We start from the raw sequence: 17038 nt of genomic DNA, 5'->3' as shown, positions 1-17038 counted from the left end.
ACTGTGGGTAATTACTTATGTTGCTTGTGTCACTGAGAAGAATGGAAGAGAGGTACTGAGAAGGGAGAGAACAATGAGATTTTTGGGAAACATGAAATAAGACGACTTTCTCTGTCTGACTTCGACTGAGAAACTTGAATTTGTACTGCAAGCATCTTGGTTGACGGACTGATCTGGTTTCAGCCATGGTGCCAGGTGTTCTTTTAAAACATTACATCATTTTGATGATGTAACAGAGATAGTGAAGGATGATAAGGTGGCATAAAGTGTAAATAAGTTGTAAGAGAAAGCAATGACTCCAACTTTCTAGCAACCTTTGCAATAAGTGTGACTGTATATATAAGGGGCTATTTGGACGTTTTCTCTGTCACTGAATGTGGTTTCTTACCAGGAGCAGGGAGTGGCGATTATACCTTGACAAGAGCTTCAGCCATATGATTCAACAGTTTATAATACACCCTCTGAGAAGCATTGCATCTTCAGTATAGATTGAAGACTACAGTGAGTCTATGAAAAAGTGATGAGACGGGCTGATATGGGCTGTAGCTAGCTGGTTAGCATGCTAATTTCAGTAGAAGAAAAGACGTGACACAGACAGGAGTCAACAGGCATTGCTTTCCACCGCTGGAGACAGCTCTTTGCAGGTAAAGGAATGAAATTTGATGCTGAACTTGCAACATTTCCTCTATACTGGTAAATAAACAACCATTAATGCTTATGTAATTGATATTTTTTTTGGCTGAATGTGTTGAAAATGTTGATTTCTTTAGGCAACGAGTGTACCATTCAGTGCAAAGACATGGCAAAGATTTAAAACTGTGAGCAGCTAAATGAGAAATGTGTTATTGCCACAGTCTCAAATGAAAGAAAAAAAAAAACATTCCAAAATACATTCTATTTTATTTTAGTTTGCATCTGGTACCCTAGCTCCTTGGTGAGAGATAGGGACAGTAATGGTAGTGAGGACCAGGTTTTAATTTTGAGTTTTATATAAAGCACTTCTGGGTAACAAACTCATGGCAATACCTTAGCACAGCTGTTTTATTAAAAAAAAACTTTCACACCAGCAACGACTTTGGTGACTCTGAGTCTCTCTTTAGTACTCTCTTCAGTAATGCCCATCCAGACTGATGTCATTACTAAAATGCGCAGGTCAACCAAGAGCGAGTAAGGGGAAAATCAGAGTGGATGGGCTGACTTCAGTGATATCAAGATGAGTTTTTGCTTTTTTACCTGGCAAAACCATTCACAGTGGAGGAATTTATTAAAAATGACTGTGGCCAGCCAAACATTGTATGTATGGGCTTGTACCTATCAGCTCATTGCAAAGAAAAAAAAGAATGACTTACTGTGAGCCAGAGGGACAAGAATACACAAACTATATAGTGGAAGGACGAGATAAGGCAGTTGTTAAATTTAAGCCCTCCAACCCCCAGCTTCTGATTAGCCTGGCTAAAGAGAGCAGAACATTTAAAACCTATAAAAAGAAATTAAAGTGTTGTTAGGAAAGCTCATCTTGCTGGCACAGCAGACAAAGGCACTTCTCTTAATCGACAGAATTGACTCCCATACTCCTGAGGATGAAGCCAGCACCCAAAAAACCCATCATAAACCGCCACAAAATTAACTGTCCTGCATTACCGATGTGATATAATGTGTTTCTGACCATCCAGTGATTTTATATTCGTATACACAAAGATATGCAGAAGAAGACAGAATTCAAGATAGTGTGAAGTTCAGCTTCTGTCACTGGCTGTCACAGAATTGACTTTTTGAGGAATTACCATAATCTGTTTGAGGGGTGTGTATGCTGGTATACTCGCTTAACACTATACACATGCCAGTGCTGAACACCACAGTTAATCTGTTTGCTCTCTCGCTGAATCACTTTGACCTGTGTTTAACATGGAGCTCAGTTCCAGCACATACAGCATTAATCCAAATTAACCTGTGTACTTTTCCTCATGAAGTAACTACTCCAACAGCCGTCATGTATGAATTAACATACTGCACGTGTAGCGGGTCCCAGCTAGGCCTCCGCTAACAGATATATAGATAATCCCGACTGGAGCGCTGGAAACTGGAAACACAGGACAGAAATGAGAGACACAGGACAGCTACTGCTCATTTTCCAGGTCCATTGGATTATATTTTATTCTCGCATTCACATGCTAAACTGCAACAATGAATCAATTCTGTTATTTTTGTTTGCATTAAAGCAGTGGTATCTAAACCACATTTGACTGACATTACATGTCTATCTTTTTCACATATTACTTATGAAATAAACTTGTATTAAACCAAAAATAAACATTACATTTTCCCTTAATCATGTCAACTATTATCACCAATCATGTGATCTATTATCAATCATGCACTCACTTCTCATCCACACATTGTCTACCCTCTCACCCAAAGAGGAATAACTGTACATAAAGTACATATTGTAAGTATTCGCTTAATATAACAGAAGGAATCTCTCTTGCAGTTTAACTATCCCACATTTTGAATACACACTCCACACACAATAATAATACTTTCCACACATTAACCCACAAATGCCCATTTCGGAACAATGTAACACACACGCACACTTATTTTCATACATACCGAATTATCCCCCCAAATGCCAAGGAGCCAAAGAAAATACACAAAAGTAAACATTTGACTATGGCGACGGACTCCATTTTAGCCACCACAATAGCCTCGTACCGTGGCACTTTCGTTGTTTGCACACTGAACGAGCGTCTAGCTTCTTTCCCACACATCACTGGGGGTTCATATTATCTTATAAACATCTGAAGTCAGAGAAAAAGTTGATAACCAACCTGGAAACACAGGACAGAAATGAGAGACACAGGACAGCTACTGCTCATTTTCCAGGTCCATTGGATTATGAGCTTCACTCCCGCGATGCACTGTAAACAGTCCCAGTGACGCCGCCGGTAAGTGCTGCCACCCAGTGTCCATTTCTCGCAACCTCAAGTCATTGTGTGTTTCTCTTTCTTATTCTTACTTAGCAGAATAAAATAATAAAATGAGATAATAGCAGTGGCCATAAACCAAACAGTAACTTCAGAGGAAATTAAACAATAATAATCTCAACAAAAATACTTTTGTGAGTATCACACACGCTTAAGGCCATATTTCACATATTTGCATCAATTCACTATGGATACATTACATTAGGGATGCAATTTGCTGTGTGCCACTCTTGGGAGTTTGGCAGAACATATAAATAAATAATGGAATCATGGATATATGTCTACCACAGGAAATAAAAGCACTTAGCTTCTGTCAATATATGGACATTGTGAAATTTTCAGTCCTTAAATGTAGATCAGTCTCACACTGTAAGGTTAAGTTGATGGATGTGAATGATCTTTAATGGTGCTTCAAGGAGAGATTTGCTACAATGCAAAAAGTCTCATATCAATTTACAATAAAAACTGGGGTTATTTCTCCGCTTCGCCTGCTTTTATTTTGTACTGTCAAGACGGCGACCGTGGTTCAGCTGCAGCAAGCTGTTTTCCAAAGCAGATACATGGACTTCTTCACGAGTTACTGAGTTTATTTTGACATAATAGGGTGTAGGCTTGGGCTGATATTCAGTAATATTGAATGTTGCAATATTTCCCGCCATATGCGATATTTGGTTTAAAAAGAAAACAGTTTAAACCAACAAATAACCTATTAAACACCATCCTTCCCTATAAATACGAATGACGACACATTATACATTTATTTCCTGCTGTGGCCCTGCAACTTAAGAAACACATGAAAAAAGACAAGCAAATTTAGAAGCACGCTGCAAGTAGCACAGATGATAACAGTTTCCAGGGGACAAAAAAAATGAGGAACCTGGGATGGGATGCACTTGTTGTGTAATGCTTTGTGACTTTTGAAGTTAAAAGCATTGAACAACAAGTGTGACCCAGCTGGGTTCATCACTTTTTTGTGACCCCTGGAAACACTTCCACTGTCGCCTGTGCTATTTGCAGCGCCTTTCAGTATTTGCTAGTTTTGCGTATATTTGCAGCACGTCTCTGTATGTAGTTGTGTTGTGAGTATTTGTAGCGGGTGCGTTATCAAATTGATTAAGATGTTTTCTGACTTTGCTTGTGTTTTGTCTGTTTGCATGTGTTTTCTTAAGTTGCGGTGCAATGAGCTCTCAGGGCCACCGTATTTTTCAGTCTATGCAGTATTTTAGCTTATATAAGGTGTCCTTATAGTTACAACCTACTGTACATAAAAAAACATTCATGAGGTGATGACAATTTCATGGTATGCTTCACCATTCTTGTATGTTACATATGATTTACTACACAGATTTGCTGCCGAATGGGATGTCGATTGCTTTCTCCTCAGACGTTGTTCAGATGGGAAAACCTCTCCTTGTCTGTGAGTCATCAGTATGAATAATGACACCTTGGGCTGAATGTTTGCTCACAGTTCCCCAAAAGAACACCAATTTAAAGAAGGCAAAGTGAAGGACGGCCTGCTTCTCGCCTCGAGTGTTTGAAGGGTGGCAGGCGGCGACAATACGCGCATGCTGAGAGCGGAGGACTGATCGGGAAAGTAATATGTACTGTGGGTGGAAAATGTACTTTCAGGGTGTCTGTGTAGTCAACTGGATTAGAAAGTTAAGGGAGAGGAAACACAAGCAAACAGGAATATATATCAGTCTGAAGCTGTGAACTGGAATGCACAACGCTGCTCCCTGCAGAGACTTACTATTTTAACCAGGAGAGCAGATTTACACATTTATCTCACCATTTTTGACTGTGTCTGTTTGCACTGTATGTGCCTGTGCTGCTGTGCACTGATTCATAAACATGGTTTAGTGTTTGTGTGTGTGTGTGACAGAGAGAGAGAGAGAGAGAGAGCATGTGTGTCTGTTTGTGTTCATTTCAGCACCACCTGCATCCCAGTCACCTCTCTGCAGCAGATTTTCCACTTAACATGATAGAAATGCCTTTGGCCATGAATAACACATTTACTCTCTACTGTACCTCAGGCGAAGTATTACATGATCGGTTTCCTCTGCTAGAATATGTTAAAAATGGGAAAAAATTCAGCACTACTTCGGGAAGCAGAGGCTAGGGAAGCTGTGAGATTTTAAGGATTGAGAAAAAAAATGCTGGAAGAGACAGAAAAACAAAAAGAAGATAAACCAAAAAAAAAAAAAAAAACAACAACAGCCGCAGCAGTCAGTACTGATTTGCGTCCCCTCCAGAATCACAGTTGTGCTGGGAAGGGAGAGAAGGGAGAGACGGGAGTGTGCTTTTGTGCATACATGTGTCTGCCTGCCCATGTGTGTGTCTGCCTGCCCATGTGTGTGGCTGCGGGTGTCAGCGCATATGTGTGTCTGAAGGCAGAGTGTGGAGGGGCTAATGGAGTGTTGATTGCCTGGCAGTAAGCAGGCATCAGTGGGTAATTGCAGCTCAACAGTGTAAAAGCTCTAAAATGAAGACGTATTTCACATTCTATCACTGAGCCTCCAGTATGGATCCACGTGTACGTGACGGCGGTGGATGATGGAGGGTTTGAGTGAGCATGTATCTACACTATAGAGCCGGATCTAACAATTGGCAGGGTGATGCTGAGCAGCAGGCCTCAAAGAAAATGACACAGACACCTTACCTGCCTGGCTTAGAGTTCATATGTGTTTGAGTATAATTGCGAGCTGTCGTCAGTATACTGAGAGTTGAGGAGTGAAGGCAGGCATTGTGTAACTCTGTGGAGCCATGCGGATGGAAACCAAAAGGTGGGAAGCTAGAGGTGGAGCTGCCCTTTTCTTTTTCCTTGTGTTTTCTCTCCCTTTGTGCCCGGCTGAAGTCTCCCCGTGAACCTCACTGGTGTTGCCAGGCGACAAGGTTGCCTGGAAGCAGGGCTTTGATGAACAGTCGCAGCGGATCGGAGGTAGCCCTGCCAACACGCCGAACACAGGGACGGACAGGCGGACAAACACATGCATGTGTGCAAACACCGGACCGGACACAAATGCACCCAGTGGGGCCACATCTGTGGTTCTTTTTTAACTGCAGGCTAAAGGATGAAGCGAATGCTCAGATATACAGTACACATTATGATTAGAACAAATTTATTCTCAGGAAATCTTAAGAATTGTGCTGTTTCACAGTTTCCTCAATTAATGCCTGCGATGAATAGAAACCCATGTATTTATCACAGTCAGAAGCTGCAGCCCTGCTGCTGATTTCTGCTGCACTTTTTCATTTCCTCTTGAAGTCATCTTCTCCCTGTGTTTTCAAAAATCTATTAAAATTTCACAAAAACATTCTGCTGCCTTGGCAAATGTAATCCATCATTTTAAATATGAGGACAGATTTTTTTTTTTTTCCCCTAACATTACTTTTTAAAACTTATATCTCTTAAAAAATACAATGTTTGTATTATTTGCAGATTGTGCACGGTTGGTTCAACTTAAACCTCAAGTAAAATAGATACACAACAGATGCGATACCACCGCACACAATCAGACAGTAAGATGGATGGAGAGCAGCATGAGCAAAGTGGTCAGCGCCATCAAAGCTCAGGATGGTAATCGGCTGTAAAAACAAAAATGTCTGGCTTGAAGGGCCCCAGCAGACCCAGGGATGTGGTAATAAAAAAAAAAAGAAACGTTTGATCAGTCCAAGTTATGAAGAGTCTAACCCACACTCTCCGCTGCCTGAAGCTCAGCTGCTAACACGTGGTTTCCATATCTCTTTGCATCCTTAAAGCAATGACCTCATCTTACAGCTTCTTCAAATAATTTCGTTTTCTTACTCTCGCTCGCCCTGTGTTGAACATGATAGTGATTCAAACTCTGACTCGGGTTTATATAAAAGCTTTTACAGTTGCTCTAGGAAAAGTTCCTCTGGCACACATAAGAGATGTGTTTTACATTTCCAATGGCTCCAACAGCATTTCAATTATAGCTGCAGGCTCACAGCCGCAGCTCTCTCAGCCTTTCCAGCTGGCTGCATACACAGATGCACACACACACACGTACACACACACGCTGCTGACTGTTGTGTTTGGGGTTAGGATGAGGGTTCTGCGAGAGTGCTGCCTGCAAACATGCAGCTGGTGGTAGAGAAAGTACACAACTTGACTAGTAAAAATATTAGCACCACCATGTACAAAGCTGTCTCCTAGAATTTATGGTTTTATACAACCAAGCTTCAACGTTCTGTGGGAAACGTAACCGTGACCGGATTAAGTTTTTACTCACAGCACCTGGTTAAGGTTAGAGGAAGATCGAGGTCTGGTTTAATGCAGTACAGTCCACACAAACACACAACTTGTTTATTTATATTCAACAAAAACTGTGATCTTTCCCTAACCTCAGCCAAAGTGGGTTTTGTTGTGTGCTGTGTACACACCTGCCATCCAGCACAACTATCTGGTAGCAGCCAATAAAAATCATAGAGCTTCCATCCAGCCAGGAAGTTCAATCAGGAGGAATATCTGTCCTGAAGGACTCTTTATGTTTGGACACTTTAAGTTTGATTGTTATGGATTTGATTTATTTCCTGTTTTATTTTGAAGCCATTTCCCTTGTTTGTCTCATGTTAGATTACTTCCTGACTTTGTCTTGGTTTCCCTCCTTGCCTCGCCCTGATGTGTTCTATTATCCTCGCCTCCCTTGTGTATTTAAGTCTCGTGTGAATTCCTGTGAACTCCACTTTGTGTTTCCTGTTCGTCTTGCTCCAATGTTTTCAGTTTTTGTGTTCCCTGCCTGGTTTTTTGAATTCTTGTTTTTGTAAGTCATTAAATACACATTTTTACTACTCTCCTGTATTTTGTTGTCTGCTTTTGGGTGCTATTAAACCTGACACTATCTTTACGCCTCATTCATTCACAGTTCTTTCTCGCTCTCTCTTGTAATCAGCTGACTTGAGGTGTTTTTGGTAACCAGTCAGATTTCGCCACGAACCCAACCAGTCAATCATATAGTCAAAATTTAAAATCTGTTCTCCTCTCTGTCCTTTCAGTGAATATTGCTGTGACCCTCCTCCACAACATCCATCTCCAGTCTTCATATCCAGTACCAGGTCGAGCTCATCAGAGTCCACTCTTCATCACATCCAGATCTCCAGTATTATCTTCTTCCCTTCACCACCACCGGTGTCTAAGGGTTCCTGTACTTCACACAGCCTCATCTTGTCCCATAGGATAACATCACAACGGGGTCTAATCGCTCACATTTCTCACTTTTCCTCTCTTGTTTTGCACATGGCATCCTCAGAATGAAGTCTCTTCTGATTGAAATGACTTTGCTGTTGCAGTTTAGCTGTATAGAAACAAAATCTTTTAATGTCTTTCTTTAAAGTCCCGCAGTCTAAGTTTCACTTTGTTACTTTGTTCACTTTGTTAAAAAGATAAAGAGTCAGACCTGTCTTTAGGGGGTTTTATTCAGCACAGCCTTTGCAAATAGGACCACACTTATACAGAGATCAAAGGTACTAGTATACTATAGCAAACAAGGATGTGGAAGTGCACACAGCTGGCAGTTGGTGATTTCAGAATGCACAAGCAGGTAACTGAGTTCTCAGGAGGCAAAGCCTGATATGTGGGGAAAGAACGCAGATAGAGACCTGCTCCTTTACCACAGTCAAGGCCAGTTCAGCTCTAACTGGGACAGCTCAACTACAAAGAGGTTAAAGTGAAGTTACATGTGAGCACACATATGATTACATTTTCCCATTCCAGTAAGAAGACAAGTTGCAAATACAATCACTAAAATTTTCCACTACAACTTAAACCTGCAATGACTGAGTTGATTGAGATGTCATGTGAGGTGAATCAATTGATTCACATCAACCCATGCACTGAGTAACATGCAACAAAGAATATTTCTCATGCATGTCACCATCTAAACGACATGTATGTGGATATAAAGTAATGAAACAGACAGATTCACTATTTACTGGTTTAAAGACAAAAATCATATATAAATATATAAATAAACTATACCCTGGCCCTCTCCTGCTCCAGGCCTGGTCAGGGTGAAACCATTACACTCCACTCACGTAACACACCTGCTGCTGTGAGAGAGCAGGGACAATAATTACACACTGTAAACGTCCCAAAATGCAAGCAGAGCAGAGCAGAGCAGCAACTGAGCTACAGCAGTGAAGATATCACATGCCACGCACACGCACACGCACACACACACACACACACACACACACACACACACACACACACACACACAGTGAACTTATGTTCAGAGAGCAGGAAGGGATGGATGTCACACTCTGTGACTTTAAAAACCTTGTACAAATAAGTTAGAGAAAAGCCTCAGGATATCACAGTGTACAGTCCTAGACTGCAACAGTTTTAAATCCTTTTTCCAAATGTTGTCAAGTATGAAAACATCCAGGAGTGAACACTGTAAGAAGACCACTTGATTACTATAAGCACATTATTTAAACGGCACTTGTACAGGAAATGATTCTGTCCCAAGCTTTTTGATCCATATAAGCAGCTGATCACTGTTGAGCAGTGAGCTGTTTCAACTGTGCTACTTAGATCGATGTTTGGCAGACTGTAATATTCTCAACATGATTAAACTATTCATGAGGTTAGTGTAAAATTCGATCATGTGGTTGACTAATACATGTAAACTGGCCGCTGATGGGGCAGTGGTTACATGGCCTTCAATAGGAGCCACAACTTAACCGAGCACCTGGAAGCTGACCGGTGTTAACTGGTGTTTGTGCTGTGCAGGAGCTTTTTCAGTGCAAACAGCTGCATTGTGTCATCACACATAAAAGCAACATATGTCACATGTTTTACATGAAACAATCCCTATGTCATCACTGATTTATATCAACATTCAATATATCACCATATATTGTATATATATTACCAAAGTTACATTTAACATCCCTATGATGAACAAAATGTGTTTGAAACTCCCTACATCATCACACATTTCCATAAAACAACTTACATATAGACAGTATATATCTATACACATACAAATATATATATATATATATATATATATATATATATATATATATATATATATATATATATATATATTAATTGTATTTATTGTGTTACTCCATGATCATTTCAAATATTGTGTTGGCTTATTGGTCTTTTCTATCCAAGCCTTCTGTAGGACTCAATTGTAACCAAAAGTAATGAATCTAAGTTAAAATAGATAATACATAAGCAATAGTGAAGTAAATCAAACCATAGGCATCCAACACAAATAAATACATACATAATAATATATTAAATACAAAACAGAGGAACTAAACCAATCCAAATCAAAATATATTTGCATAATAACTGCAAGCACAGGACAGAAGTCAGCATAAGATCTGCCTATACCCACCTGCCACCAGCGGGGGATCAACAGGGGGCTTCACTTTAGCGGGGCTGTTATGTCATCCATCTTTATATAAAGTCTTTGTCCCAAACTAATGGGATTATAAAACCCCAGATTGAAACAAAATTACTATAAAACAAAAATGTGACATTTACATCTTTACGTTCTCTACAGTAATTTTACTGAGGTTGCCAAACCAGACAGTCCAGTCAGATTCCACAAATATTTGAATGCCTATATTACTGAATAAATTGTCAATCTGTTGCATGCAGATGGATGGGGGTGAAGTGGTGTGTGTATGTAGTGTATTTATGAAGTGTGCCTGTGCACATCTGTGCACAAGAGTGTGCGGGAATGTCTATATCCGTCAATCTAATTGTGATTATGGCATTTAATTAAGCCGGATGATTTCCATGATAATCATTAGATGTGTTTGTGTGTGTGTGTGTGTGTGCTGGAAGTTTGGACTGTGCCATTCCTCTAAGACTGAGGATGAAACTGTCTGTCTCACTGCAGGAGTAACTCCATGTCATATTTTGTGAAAAAGCAAAGCCCCGCTGACACTGAAATCCTCATAAAATCATCAAGCGTCCTCTTGCTAAAGACGGTCACCTCACGTCAGTCCACGACAACACTCACATCTCCTGCAGCAGCTGCAGCTCACAAGACAACACGTTAAAAATGTCATTGTCATCACTCAGAACGGCTGCAACTCCCACCTCCATAACCACACGACCTCTGTCAAAGGAGTTCCAACAATAACACCATGACAAAAGAGTTGTTTGTGGGAGTTTTTTTTTGAACGCTCGACTCTCTGCTGGCAAACTGAATGACCTGTGAAAGCTGGTAGGAGAAGCACGAAGCTGTGATACATAAACAGATGGAACTTTTTACAGGCATACACTGCTAACTAGCCAAGTGTGAATACAGCTAATTGGAGTAACAGCGATATAAAAGTCCTTACGACATATGTGTGGCGGATTTGTGCATGTGTAGGTTTGATATGCGTGAGTGGAGAATTTAATGGAGGATTTGTTTTGTTTTGTTTGTCGGCAAATGTGTAAGGGCTTTGATTTTGCATCATATAGATTAGCTTCAAAAGGTCAGAAGGTGAAAGTGGTTTACTCAGTTCTTTAAGTAAGGACACTGCCTGTAGAGAACTACTAATAATCCTAATTACTGCATTTATGTGCAGCCCTCTCAGTCCATTTCACATTTTGCTGTGTACAGGCAATTGATTTAATAATGACTAACCTTTTTGTTGGTATTCCACATAAGTAATGGCAATATGAAAAGTAAATCTAAAATTAGTTCGTCAGAAAATAATTTTAAAGAAATCATTGTACATTTGCAAAAAGAACATTATTCAGGCAAACTATACTTCGTACATTGCTCCCATCATCATGAGCTTTGTCACTTGGACATGAACATGAAATTTTTCAAGCATTTGCTAAGAAGACTGTTGCTGTCTCACAGGACTGCGAGCTATTACTTAACAATAAAACAAAGCTGCTGGTTCAAATAACCTATGGGACCAGGCATAGGTCCTTTGGATTTATAACTACATTGTAATGTAAAATAAACATGATTTATAACATATAAAGTCAAATAAATTTTGTAACTTCACATTTATAATGATGATGATGATGATGATAATGATTCATAATGCTTGTTTCTGTTGTCCTTTTACATTGGTAAACTATTTCTGAACAATGAAATGATTTTTTTACCTTTACAATACCAACAAAAAGCCTGATTCAATCAATATTCATAATTATGCAAAAACCACGCTGTAATTAAGTGCAATCTCCCCTGTGTATATTCTACTTATGAATGTAATATTATATATTATATTTATACATTATACTTATTGCACAGTACTTCACTATTAGGATACTTGCTGTATTGGAACTATATGCAACTTAATACCTCAGTTTTACATATCTATCTCTACAAAAACAAACAAACACATGAAAACAAACCAAACTGGAGCTAATGAGCCTCATACATAAAGCAGGAAGCACCGGGTATGAAATGTTCCTCAGTCGTATTTTCCTTCATTTACTATATTTAGTCAGTTAACCAGTGATGAATAACTAATTTATAATTCTAATTACTAATTTTTATGAACTAATTAATATAGCCTATTAAGTGTTTTCCTTGAGCTTTAAAGACTTTACTGCAGCACTGGCTCAGTGCAAATGTAGTGTGGACATAAATCTGGCAAAGCGAAACAAATAATACTCACATTGCATCTTTCTTCAGACGAGATACAAATTTTTGAGTGCAAGGTTTTCAGAACTATTTTTTATGCACTGGCTCTGTGCTGTCCTCTTGCCAACATTAGTTATATCAGAAGATTTTCTGCCTAACTGCCTCTTTTAATGAGAAGACTGATTCACTCACCATGTTCACATTAGCAACAACTTTGTAGTCCAATGACACTGAAGTTAAGAATTTGTGATGAGTAATATTGGAGTTAAACGTGAGCAAAGAGGGTCATAACTGAACTGTCTGATCCAAACATGTCTGTACTCGCGTCAGCTGCTGCTGAGGGGTGTCACGTCTGCACTGAGCAGTCCCTCCATAGAGCTTCATATATGAAGATCTGTTCAAAGACTTGTCTCATGTTTCCTGAAGTTGGCTGAGATGTGTCTTTAAGTGTCATCCCTACCACTGTCCAAATCAGACATGTGGACATTAGGTGTGTTTCACACAGTCTTACAGTTTTTGGCCAGACAGTGACAGCAAGGCCAGTCTGATAAACAATGTCTGACCAACTGAGTGAATGATGAAGCTACACCATTGGTCAAATGAATACCATGTGACTGAGTGATGAAGTTACACCATTGGTTGAGTATTAGAGTTTCCTCATTGCTCTTTCAAAATGAATTGAGCAAACAGTTTCTATTACACACATTATCAGGGGGATGTTTACAGGCAGTGTAACCTACTTAGTGCCTCTGTTGTTAAATTTAGCTACAGACTTTTTAGACTTTTTTACTGACTTTCTATTGCAACTTTTTTTTCCAAAAAAAATAATCCACAAGCAACAACTCGAGCAACTTTTTGGACAAATTAGCTACTTTCAGTAGAAGACAGTCACCAGTATTATCCCACATGTGAAACGTCAGGCTTTACTTCCACAGGCACACCTCTTTATGCTGACATAGATGTGAACGAGCTTATAATTATCTCTCTTAGTGATCATTTTACAAGTAAATATAATACAATATAGTGTAGAACATAACATAACATGACAGAGTACAACAGAAATCACTGTCAGTGACAGGAGAACTGTCACACAAAATCGTGATGCTGAGCATCAGATATCTGGATGCTGAGACAGGTAAATATAACCAAAATCACAGCACAGTGTTTGTCTTTAACTCATATGTTTGATGATTTTGTCAGAAAACTTCACAGTTACAAAGCCACAGCTTGGAAATGGCTTGGAAGGGACTACTGGTTGATGTGTAGTTTTAACCACAGAAACCAAAATTTAAAAAAACGAGAACAGCTTTATTGGGAATGCAGCTGTATTCAACTACCTTTGATGTGAGCACAGAGAGGAGGAGAGAAGCAAACAGAGAAAAGGCTGAAACAGACACTACTGCAAATATGATGTGATGACGTCATGAATACGCCAATTAGCGTATTGCAGCGTTAGATATTTTCCTTTTCAAGTAGTTGTGTGCAATGTGCAATTTCTCACATGGACCATCAACAGTCCAGCCACACGCTTGGGTTTGACCTAGTCTTGTTTTGGTGCTTTTCTGTGCCCAAGTGTGACTCCCAGGCCCTTGAGGCTGTGCTACGCCTGAAACCATTTGGTCAGTCAACTCCAAACGGAGAAGAAACATAAAATAAACCAGAGCCAGTGGAAGAAGACTGAAAGTGACATTTGGCTTCCTTGGCTCGAGGCAGTAACAGAGAGAGTACAGCCTGAGAACTAGAGAAGAGCAGCGAGGGCTTAGGGAGGAAACCCAGTGCCTCTCACTCAGCAGTTAGCCCAACAGTACAGTACACGCCAAGCTAAATCCAATTTGGCATTTTCACAAAGGCTGGGAACTGCTGCTGAATATGGCACTTGAGCCGATGCCAGTATTTCCACTGCAACTGGAGGTGTTTGTTCAATGTCCAGAAATTAAATGTCCACATTTAGAGGGAAATATGAATACTCTTAAGCCAAAATTTAATAGTCCACTTATAGAATTTGATCAAGTCAAAACCAGCAGCAAAAAATAATTTCATGTAGTCGTGTAGTTGTAGGAGAAGGACAGTTTATTACATGTAAAACATTTCAGTCAGACAACCATCAGGCATTCCGGAGGTGTTATCGGTTGCTATAGCAAAGTCAAAGCATTTCCCCTTAGTAATTTCATTTCTAATTAAGGAAGATTTGTGCAAGGTGACAGCATTTCTACTTGAATAAGGTATTTTGATAATCTGTCCAATCAGCAGCACTGTCCTCCCTAACCCAACCCTCCCTTGTTTTCCTCTGTTTTCCTCTGTCCTGTCATCATCTGACAGCAACAACAACAACAGAAGCGGCAGTGGTGGCGGTGGTGACAGTGCCAGAGGCCATGCTGCTCTGCCACGCAGCGATCTGGCAGTCTGTTGCCTCTTCCTGCTCCTCCTCCTCCTCCACCTCGCGTTCCTTCCCCCACCGCCTCCTCCCCAAGCTCCCTCTCTGTCTCTGCTGATAGACACCTGAGCAAGACAAGGGGTCAACCTGGCCGCCGTGCGCATTGGCCCACCTCCACCATTTGATGGAGCTTTTGTGTGTGTGTGTGTGTGTGTGTGTGTGTGTGGTTGTTGCAATCGATGGGTGTTTATATTTGGCAGACCTTTTGTCTTTCTGTTCTCTTTTTATCTTGTAGTTTTGGCTCTTTCTCCAGCTCCTGCTCCATTCATCTACACTGGGTTCATTTTGTTCCACCTGTAAATGCTAAGATATTGAAAAAAAGAGAAAGGTTGTGCTTGGCTGAAGTGTAAAGGGAGCATATCAAAAAGAGGAGATGTAATAAAAGGCTATGGAAACACATTTTGCTGCAACCAATAGGAGCCTTGATTTATAGAACTGCAGAGTCCCCACCTCAAATTCAGACAGGGGCCCTGGTAGAAAATTCTCTCACAATCAACATGGTGGTTGATTTAAAATACCAACATGGACCAGAAGAGACAAATTCATTCATTATAAGTCTCAGTCTACATCATAGGCTGTATATAAAGATAGATGTAGCCTCTGTGACATCGCCCATAGGTTTCTGAAGAGGGCTTTGGAAGCTCAGAGTGGGCTGCTCTGCTGTCTTCAGAGCCTGGCTCCGCCTAACTCCCAGCTAATCCCAAAATGGGCAAAAACGTGGGAGGAAGTTAGGAGGAAATTAGCTTCAGAGACCGAAACCATTTTTTTGTACCAGGCTGTAAACATGTTTATTTCTGCTGTATAGTTTAGCATTTTAACATGGGAGTCCTTTTTTAACATGATTATAAAGACAATGCTAACATAAGCAGCTCTAATATTTACCATGTTCGCCATCTTATTTAAGGCATTAAGGCATTCGTTTTGCACATATTTAAACCAAGGTATGGGACACATTTCTTGGTTTACCTGGAAAGTAATTCTGTTAACATTCATCCTAAGGGGTTTATGAATTTGTGCTACATTTCATGCTAATTCATCCAATAGTTGTCATTTCAGTCAAAACATGAAATGACACCATAATTGTGACACTACAGGTCGAGCGAGGGGATCTCTAGAGTCATTTGGAAACATACTCGAGGCAGAAAATTGCATGAGAAACCACCTAATTGGCTGTCGAGGTTTTTCAGTTTGGCTTTTCAGAGACCGACTTGCACCACGCCGCGAGCCTCCTTAAAAGCAGTGATTTGATTACAACCAGCATTTGTTCATTTTTACTCAGAAGCTTGTTAAAGGTATACATTATTCAATTTGTATTTAGTAGCCCTATCACAATACACAGTCACATATGCTACTAACACACATTCACACGTAGGAACAACTACAGTCATCTACTATTAGCCACCAGCAGCTCAACTGAAGCAGTTTGCAGGAGGAAGTGCTTTGCTCGTGGGCACACTGATGACACAGAGAGGGTTTTATGTCCTCACTTACAAATTTTTCCAGGCTGGCTCGAGATTCAGACCAGGTTGCCTTTAGTCACAAGTCTGCATTTCTAATCTGCTGCAGGCCCTGCTGGTTCATCACCCTCCCTCTCCCTCTTCCACTCCACCAGTATTTATTTTCCCTCCCTGGGCCAGACAGATGGGAGTGCTCAGGAATAAAAGCGTCAGTATTTACCATATTATTTACTAGCATCATTGCTAGCCCCCTTGGCTATGCCAGCCGGAGAAAAAACACCTCCTTTTCCTCCTCCTCTTGCTGTTCCCTCTCCTCCTCCTTCCTCGGCATACCTGGGCCATTTAGGATTTATGTGGGACAACTATCCTGTTGGAGCCATTTAGTAGCTTGATCAAAGATGTGTCAGTGCTGGGATTCACTGCACTGACCCAGAGGTTAAGAGTGTGTTTCGCACACCGTGTAGCAAATACAGTACATCATACTGTGACAGATGAATGGTTTTGTATCACTGTGGACAACCTGAGCCAAAATACAGACCATAATGGATTTCTTTCTGCAGTGTGAGTATGACAAAGTCA

Source organism: Trachinotus anak, unplaced genomic scaffold, assembly GCF_046630095.1.
Source record: "Trachinotus anak isolate AG129_WGS33_773 ecotype Australia unplaced genomic scaffold, CSIRO_AGI_Tana_v1 ptg000005l, whole genome shotgun sequence".
NCBI lineage: Eukaryota > Metazoa > Chordata > Actinopteri > Carangiformes > Carangidae > Trachinotus > Trachinotus anak.
Note: the sequence above shows the minus strand (reverse complement) of the source record.